Raw genomic sequence first — 7,412 nt, forward strand, 5'->3', positions numbered from 1 at the left:
GGTTGCCTCGGACCTATCCGAGGTGAGAAGCCAAGGAGATTGGTTCAAGGAGAAACATGGCATGCTAGAGGAGAGTGCCATGTTAGAGGAGAGAAGTGCATGTTCTACCACCATGCACGTTCGACCCACAAAAACATGTCCTACCACCATGCATGTCCTACCACCATGCACGTCCAACCAACGCTTGCATGAGTGGTCAGTAGGAGGTGGGTCAACTAGCTAGAGGATACTAAGTCAAGATTCCCAGAAACAACTTCAACAAGATATGCGGGAATCTCTCATTCTTCCCACAAATGGGGGGTTTGTTACATTTTGAATTTTGAATGTTTCTTTGTAATTTAAATGTAATAAATATAATAAAATATCCCGGTTCTAAGGGATACCATATGTATGACCCTAAGCCTATAAATAGGGGGCTTATGGGATGAAAGAGGGGCTTCTTCTGCTTCTTCTTCCTAGAGAGAGAAATTTGGGTCTGAGTATTCTAGAGAGAGAAAGTGCTGAAATAAGAGAGAATTCTTGTATTTTTGCAATCTGTACTGAAGAAACTCAGTTGGCTCAGTCCAACTGATCTTGAGTACGGATCTATAAATCACAACTCTAAGTGGATTAGGCTATTACTGACAATCGGGGCTGAACCACTTTAAAAATCTTGTGTGTTCTTTATTTTCTTTATTATACTGTCTGTGTCGTATAAAATCTCTTGAAGGCTTGTCGTATTTGACGTTCTCACGTCGTTGGCTAAAAACACAGTCAACAGCATTCATCTTATAAGATGTTTCCCCCAATAATAGTTGGATAACCCTCTCTCTCTCTGATTTACCATCAGTCTGAGAGTAATAAACTGTACTGAGTGTTATCTCTGTTCCCATGGCCTTCCAACCCTTCCAAAACTTGGAAGTCACAATAAAGTCTTCATATGATAAGACAGACCTTGAGTTCCCACGAAGGCACTCTATCCTTCTCACAAAGAGACTCGAATACTGATCAGCCGTACTATTCACTTATCCTTAGTGATAACATGAACTCACTTGGACCACCGGTCCACAATGACTCAATGCCAACTCATACTGATCCATCAACTTGGGAATCCCATCGTGAACCACATCGCAATTCTCACCTATTCCCACTATGAAATACCCAAAGGCTGTAATGGCCTTGCTGTTTCCTGATATTCTGTCTCGACCTGTTAATAGGTTAAGAACTTTACACATGTCTCAATATATCCCTCTTCATCTCAGGCCATCACTATAAAGCTTTCACATCCTGTTACCTCTTCACGATGCCTGAATGAAGCAAATAGAAGAATGGCATGAGATTCATCCAGAATCTCTCAGTTAATCTCGATGTCCATCGAATCCCAAGTCCGATCGTTATACCATAACAAATTCATATCTTTCGCTGTACAACTCTTAGCCAACCCAGCTAAAGTTTCCCATTCAATCTTTCCCATCTGTGACTCACTTAACTATCTTTCCTTTTTATCTTTCTTGAGATAGGAATCTCAAACAATAAACTGGCCACCTGGCCCACCAGAAACTCTACTCCAGTCCTGGTCAAATTCTCTAATCAACATGTTGCATAGGCAATCACTTTTCTCTACCACTAGGATGTCATAACAATCCACTAACTGGTCCTGGTCTATAAGTGACCCAGCACGGTTTTCCCCAAGGCACCTGAAATATCTTTACCAACCATGGACACTCCTGTCCCCAAGGCACTCTTTACTCTTGGCAATTCTCCGCAAAGAAAACACCACTATACCACCATCCAAAGCAATCATAAATCCCATTCAAATAAACCTTTGAATGCTCTATTCATCTGACTCACAAACACTTCGCGTTAAACCAATCCTCATGATATATTCGACACTTGCAGTGCTCCAAACCAATACTAACACAATCCTTTGTATAAATTCCTCTCTCTGATCTCTAACTGGTCTTAACCAGATCCAAGATCAACCTTAAAGAATTCCATCTTACTTAGCAACTAAACTTTTAATTCCTATAACTCCGCTGAGCCACTCGAAGCAGTGTTTGCATCCAATTCCATCTATGGTACTAAACCAATCACCATTCTAATTTCCTGTTATAACAAGAAGTCCTGACAAACCATCTAGTAACCCATATTCAGAATCCATAGACTAATCCAGTCTGTCCTGATCCCACTGGTACAATCCAGGTGATATCCATCACACTAGCTAAGAGTTCCATGCATCTCCCTGCACAACTCTAGCTCTCACTACAGGTATCATAAACATACCAAATCCATGCACCGTGCCAATGTCACAAGACTTCCCGCTCTCAAGCCCAAGAATTACCACACTTTCCTTGCCATTCAAGATTGCTCTTTAGTTACTTACCCAATCCAAACCCTGGATCAAACCAAAGCCTGCCATAACCAGCTTTATCAAAATCCCTGATGAGTCATTTCCAAAACCCGACTCATCTCTTAGGTTGCCAAAACCGTATTACATTTCCCATCACAACATAACCATGTGATCTATATACCATCAATATACCCTTCTCTATATACATACCAACAAAAGAATAGCATGGCACCAAAGCCAAACAGCATAATTCAAAACTCAGAACTAGAAAACTGACCTGTCACCCCCGAGGAACTAGTCTCAGTCTCAGACTATGATTGCCCTGGAATAAACACTCGAGTTGGAATCGAGCTGTCTATCCCCCTTTGCTCATCCTTTAACACGGGGCACCTCTTCACAATATGCCCAACCGTACCACATGCGAAACATGCCTTTGCTCGGCATTTTCCCAAATGATGCCTCTTGCACCGAGCGCATTTTGGACGAGTCTTCCAGCTTTCATTCTTACTTGTTCCAATAAGTGGAGATACCATTATCTGGGCTCCGTGCTCTCCAGCACTCTGCTGCCCAACTACTATACTCTCAACAACAAGAGCCTTCTCTACCACCTGAGCATAGGTAGAGACTTCATGCACTGGGGCAACTTTAATGCTCTGAGCTATTCCATGATTCAACCCCTGAATAAACCTCTCCTTCCGAGCTACATCTGTGGGTACCATGTCTAAGGCAAACTTGGCCAACCCATCAAATTTAGTAACATACTCGGTCACTGATGCATTACCCTGAACAAGATTCAGAAACTCATTCATCTTGGCAGTCTTAGCTACATCACAATAATACTTATCATTAAACAGCTGCCTGAATTCTTTCCAATCCATCACAGTTGTATCTCGTGTCTGGGATACTACCTCCCACCACATCCAGGCATCTTCCCGCAATACACATGTAGCACAGACCACCCTATCGTGACCTACCAGCCCCATACTGTCAAGAATGGAGCTGATCATGCCCATCCATTGCTCAGCTCTGAATGGATCTAAGCCTCCCTCAAAGATCGGAGGATAAAACTTCAGGAATCTTCCACAGAGAAATTCCCATCTGTTCTCAACCCTAGGCTGAGCTGAAACTGATGCCACCCCTGGCATAGCAAAGGAAGAGGTACTCCCCAATAGACTCCGCTGTTGCTTCAGATACCTGATCTCTTCCTCCTGCCTCTGCAGTCTTAATTGCAAACTTGTAAGCGTCTGCTGAACATTCAAAGATGCAGATGAAGAACTGATACCCTGGCTGTAACTCCCAGCCCCTGTATAACTATCACCAGGCCTCATAATCTGCCTTGAATATAAACCTGCTGATTAAATCTGCAGTCAATAACTTGACCCATTAATCACCATAAGCATATCGAGGGTTTTCCCCCACGGGATAAATCTTACCACACCACAATCATAAACCACTTGCAGTGCTACAAACATGCCCATGGCATTCATACATTACTCATAATCCCTGCTCTTCCAATACTCAAACCATGCCTCCAATCCCAGCATGCAAATAACACAATTATATATTCATGGAGCAGGCAATCATATGATCACAGTCATATATATATATATATTTACGGAGCATATAATCATATAGTCAAGAGCCAGGCTCTATCAGAATCTCATGCTCCCTAATACATTGTGCAGGTAAAGCATTCACATTTTATTTAAACAGCTATGCACATAGCTACAGAGATAGTTACCATTCCTTGAGTGAAGCTATCTTCAGTGATGAGTGTACATGCCCAGCTTGTCTTCAGGAACCATAAAACTTGGCTCGCTCTGATACCAAGTTGTAACGCCCCAACCCCAGGGACCGCTACGGTGTGCCTTGTAAACAGTGCTAAACTCGCTAATCGAGTTATTTGGCCAAATCGTGTGACTAAGTATGATTAGCGGTTTAGGGATCAAAGATTTCGGATAAGATAAAACGTTATATATATATTGGGATCCCGAAAATATAATTTCAGAGTATATTACAGAAAATATTTACAACAGGCCATTCTAAGCGGCAAAACAGCGTTCAACCCTAGTTCCTCTTTAAACCTCGGTCGTGGCGGACGAGCAGCTGCATATGTACACGTCAACACCTAAGCTCTCCAACTCAAGGATGGTCCAGCTTCCTTTTGCCTTTACCTGCACCACATAGCACCCGTGAGCTGAAGCTCAGTAAGAAAACACTATAAAGCATGATATAATATCAACAATGACCATTATAATCATCCAGGACTATCAGTCCAAAATAGATAGGTATCTGTAGCAAAAGTCACGAAAGTAGGTACAGCTCCTTCTTTCCATGTGATGATAGGGCAACCAGGGCTTAACTGATATGAGAACCTTTCATGAGTTGGAACAGGATAGGTGTATGGTGAATGGTCACCAACATAACCTTCCTCCCGACTCTAGAGTCGTAACTATGGACAGCGTCCCCTAGCCACGTTGTGACAAACAGTCACCAGGGCCATGATCATCTAGTCTTAGACCAGGCAAGCGCTTATAAGTTCATCGACTTTAGGGTCGGTCCAGCATTAATGCCATGGAGCCATTCAATGTATGTTCATCGACTTTAGGGTCGGTCCAGCATTAATGCCATAGAGCCATTCAATGCATGTTCATCGACTTTAGGGTCGCTCCCTGACTAGTCAGTGCCATACACAAGTAAGTCATGCCACCAAACATATATCACATGTTCAATATCCATAAACAAGGTATTCAACATGCTTACTAAACAGATACCAGCACAATTAGGACCATGCACAACCACAGAGACTCAAGCTCTGAACGATATCATAAGAAATATACAAAGCATGTCCTAATCACATGTTTCTCATGCATCATATGTATAATATTCAACAATCCAACATGCACCAATAACAGCCATGCATGTCACGTTTAATACTCAATCAACATGCATCAAGAATAGCCATGCATGTCATACTTAATAATCAACCGACATGCATCAAGGATAGCCATGCATGTCATACTTAATAATCAACCGACATGCATCAAGAAGAGCCACGCATTTCATACATGAACATAGGGTGCAGTTTTCTTACCTCAGATTCGAGCTATAATGATTTAAAGAACGACCCTTGAGAACGATCAACTTTTAGTCCTTTAGCGGTCACCTATTCATAACCAAATATAAAATACCATCAATAAAAATAATCAACATAAGTTCCCAAACCAATATCTAGCCTCCAGGACATCAATCCCCACTTAGCCGAGTATTAGGTTCAACCCCGAGGCCTAAGGCTTGAATCCCCAAGCTAAAAACACCATTATGGCCAAAATTTCCCTAAGGGTCGCGGCCCTCCCCAGCTGCGCCGCGGCGCGCCCCTCAAACAGAGGCAACTCTCACTGCCAGACGCCAAGGGTCGCGGCGCCAAGCCCAGACCAGCCAAAATGACAGCTCGCAACACCAAACTTTCCCCTGCGTTTTCCCTTGGAACCAAGCCCTCTAACCAGCTCCAAACCTCCTCCAAGCACTTAATTTAACCTCTAAACATCACCCATAACTCACCCTCATCAAAACCCAAGCTAAACTTCAATCAAAACCTCTTCAAATCCAAACTATCAATAAGAATCCATAAGCTGAAAACCTAAAGGAAAAACACAGCACAACCAGAAACTAATGACTAAAACTCACCTTAAATCCAAGTTTGAACCTCCTTCAATGGTTGAACCAAGTCCACAAACCCAGCCCTTGAATTTCCTAGCTTGAAACCCCACTTAGAGCTCAAAAACTCCAAAGAAGAATTGGTGTAGGATGGTGTACGGGTTGAAGAAGAAAACCCCTGTTTTGGCTCTGTTCTTTCTACAGCCATCCAAGGTCATATAAATCCAAACCCCAAATGACCAAAATACCCTTAAGTCACTTAAGGCCTCTAAAACCATTTCAAGGGTAAAATTGGTACTTTCCACTTATCCCGTTAATCATAATTAACGCTTCCCAATTCCCACTAATCTCAATATTATCAAACACCCATAAATCATATCCCATTACCCTTTAATTCCCGGTAATGCTCTAGTGATCAAAATGACCCCGAGACTCACCCCGAGCCCCGAACTTAAACCCGTTATGACTAGACCGAACACTTACATCTCATGATCGTCTCATGCTGATTAGCTCGAACCAATCCACCTTATAATGTGGCTATATTAAATAATCACAATCATGCACCCAAAATACACAATTACGCCCACAGCGACCAAATTACCGAAATTCCCTCATAATTAAAATATGAACCCATATGCATGCATCCACCATCATATAATAATATAATTCACGTAAACATGCATATAATCATTAAATACCATAATAAATCAATTATGGCCCTCCCAGCCTCCTAATCAAGGTCCTAAACCCTATTAGGAAATTTGGGGCATTACAGTTGGTGTAATGGTATTTCTCACTCCTATACTAAATAGCTCATAAGTTCAACACTTAATATCCTTTTACACATGCCATGAGAAAAGATAAGGCTCATTTGATCATTCAACTAACACTTCCAAATATATTTATTAGCCAAAAAATTTATTTATTATTCTTAAAAAAAATTGAAAAATAATCATTAAACACCAAACCAAATTTTATATATAAAAAAAAATATCAATTTCAAGTCCTCCTTGAACACATTTTAAAATAAGCATATTGTGTTCCTCATATTCGTTTAATGTAGATTTTTTCTTCTTCCAATACACATGAAAGAGTGAATATAATGATCCACTTTAAACATATATTATATAAGACCAAAATGTAATATTTGATAGAGTCCCACATGACCGATTCAGAAAATTTATGAGAAAATATATAAAAAAATATCGAAAAGTTATGGGTATACAAATCATCCCAAAAATATTTTAAATATTGAGTTGAATTCTCTAAGAAACTACAGAAGTCAGTGGGACGACTAGAAAAGCTTTGCGATGAAAGAATTGGTACAAACTTTGTAATGCCATCCACGAAAAGTAGTCATGAAAAGGTGTTAATATATTTATTCATTAGATTTTAAGCTTATTAACTATTTAATTCTTTATAGCTA

The sequence above is a fragment of the Humulus lupulus genome, chromosome 7 (assembly GCF_963169125.1).
Source record: "Humulus lupulus chromosome 7, drHumLupu1.1, whole genome shotgun sequence".
Taxonomy (NCBI): domain Eukaryota; kingdom Viridiplantae; phylum Streptophyta; class Magnoliopsida; order Rosales; family Cannabaceae; genus Humulus; species Humulus lupulus.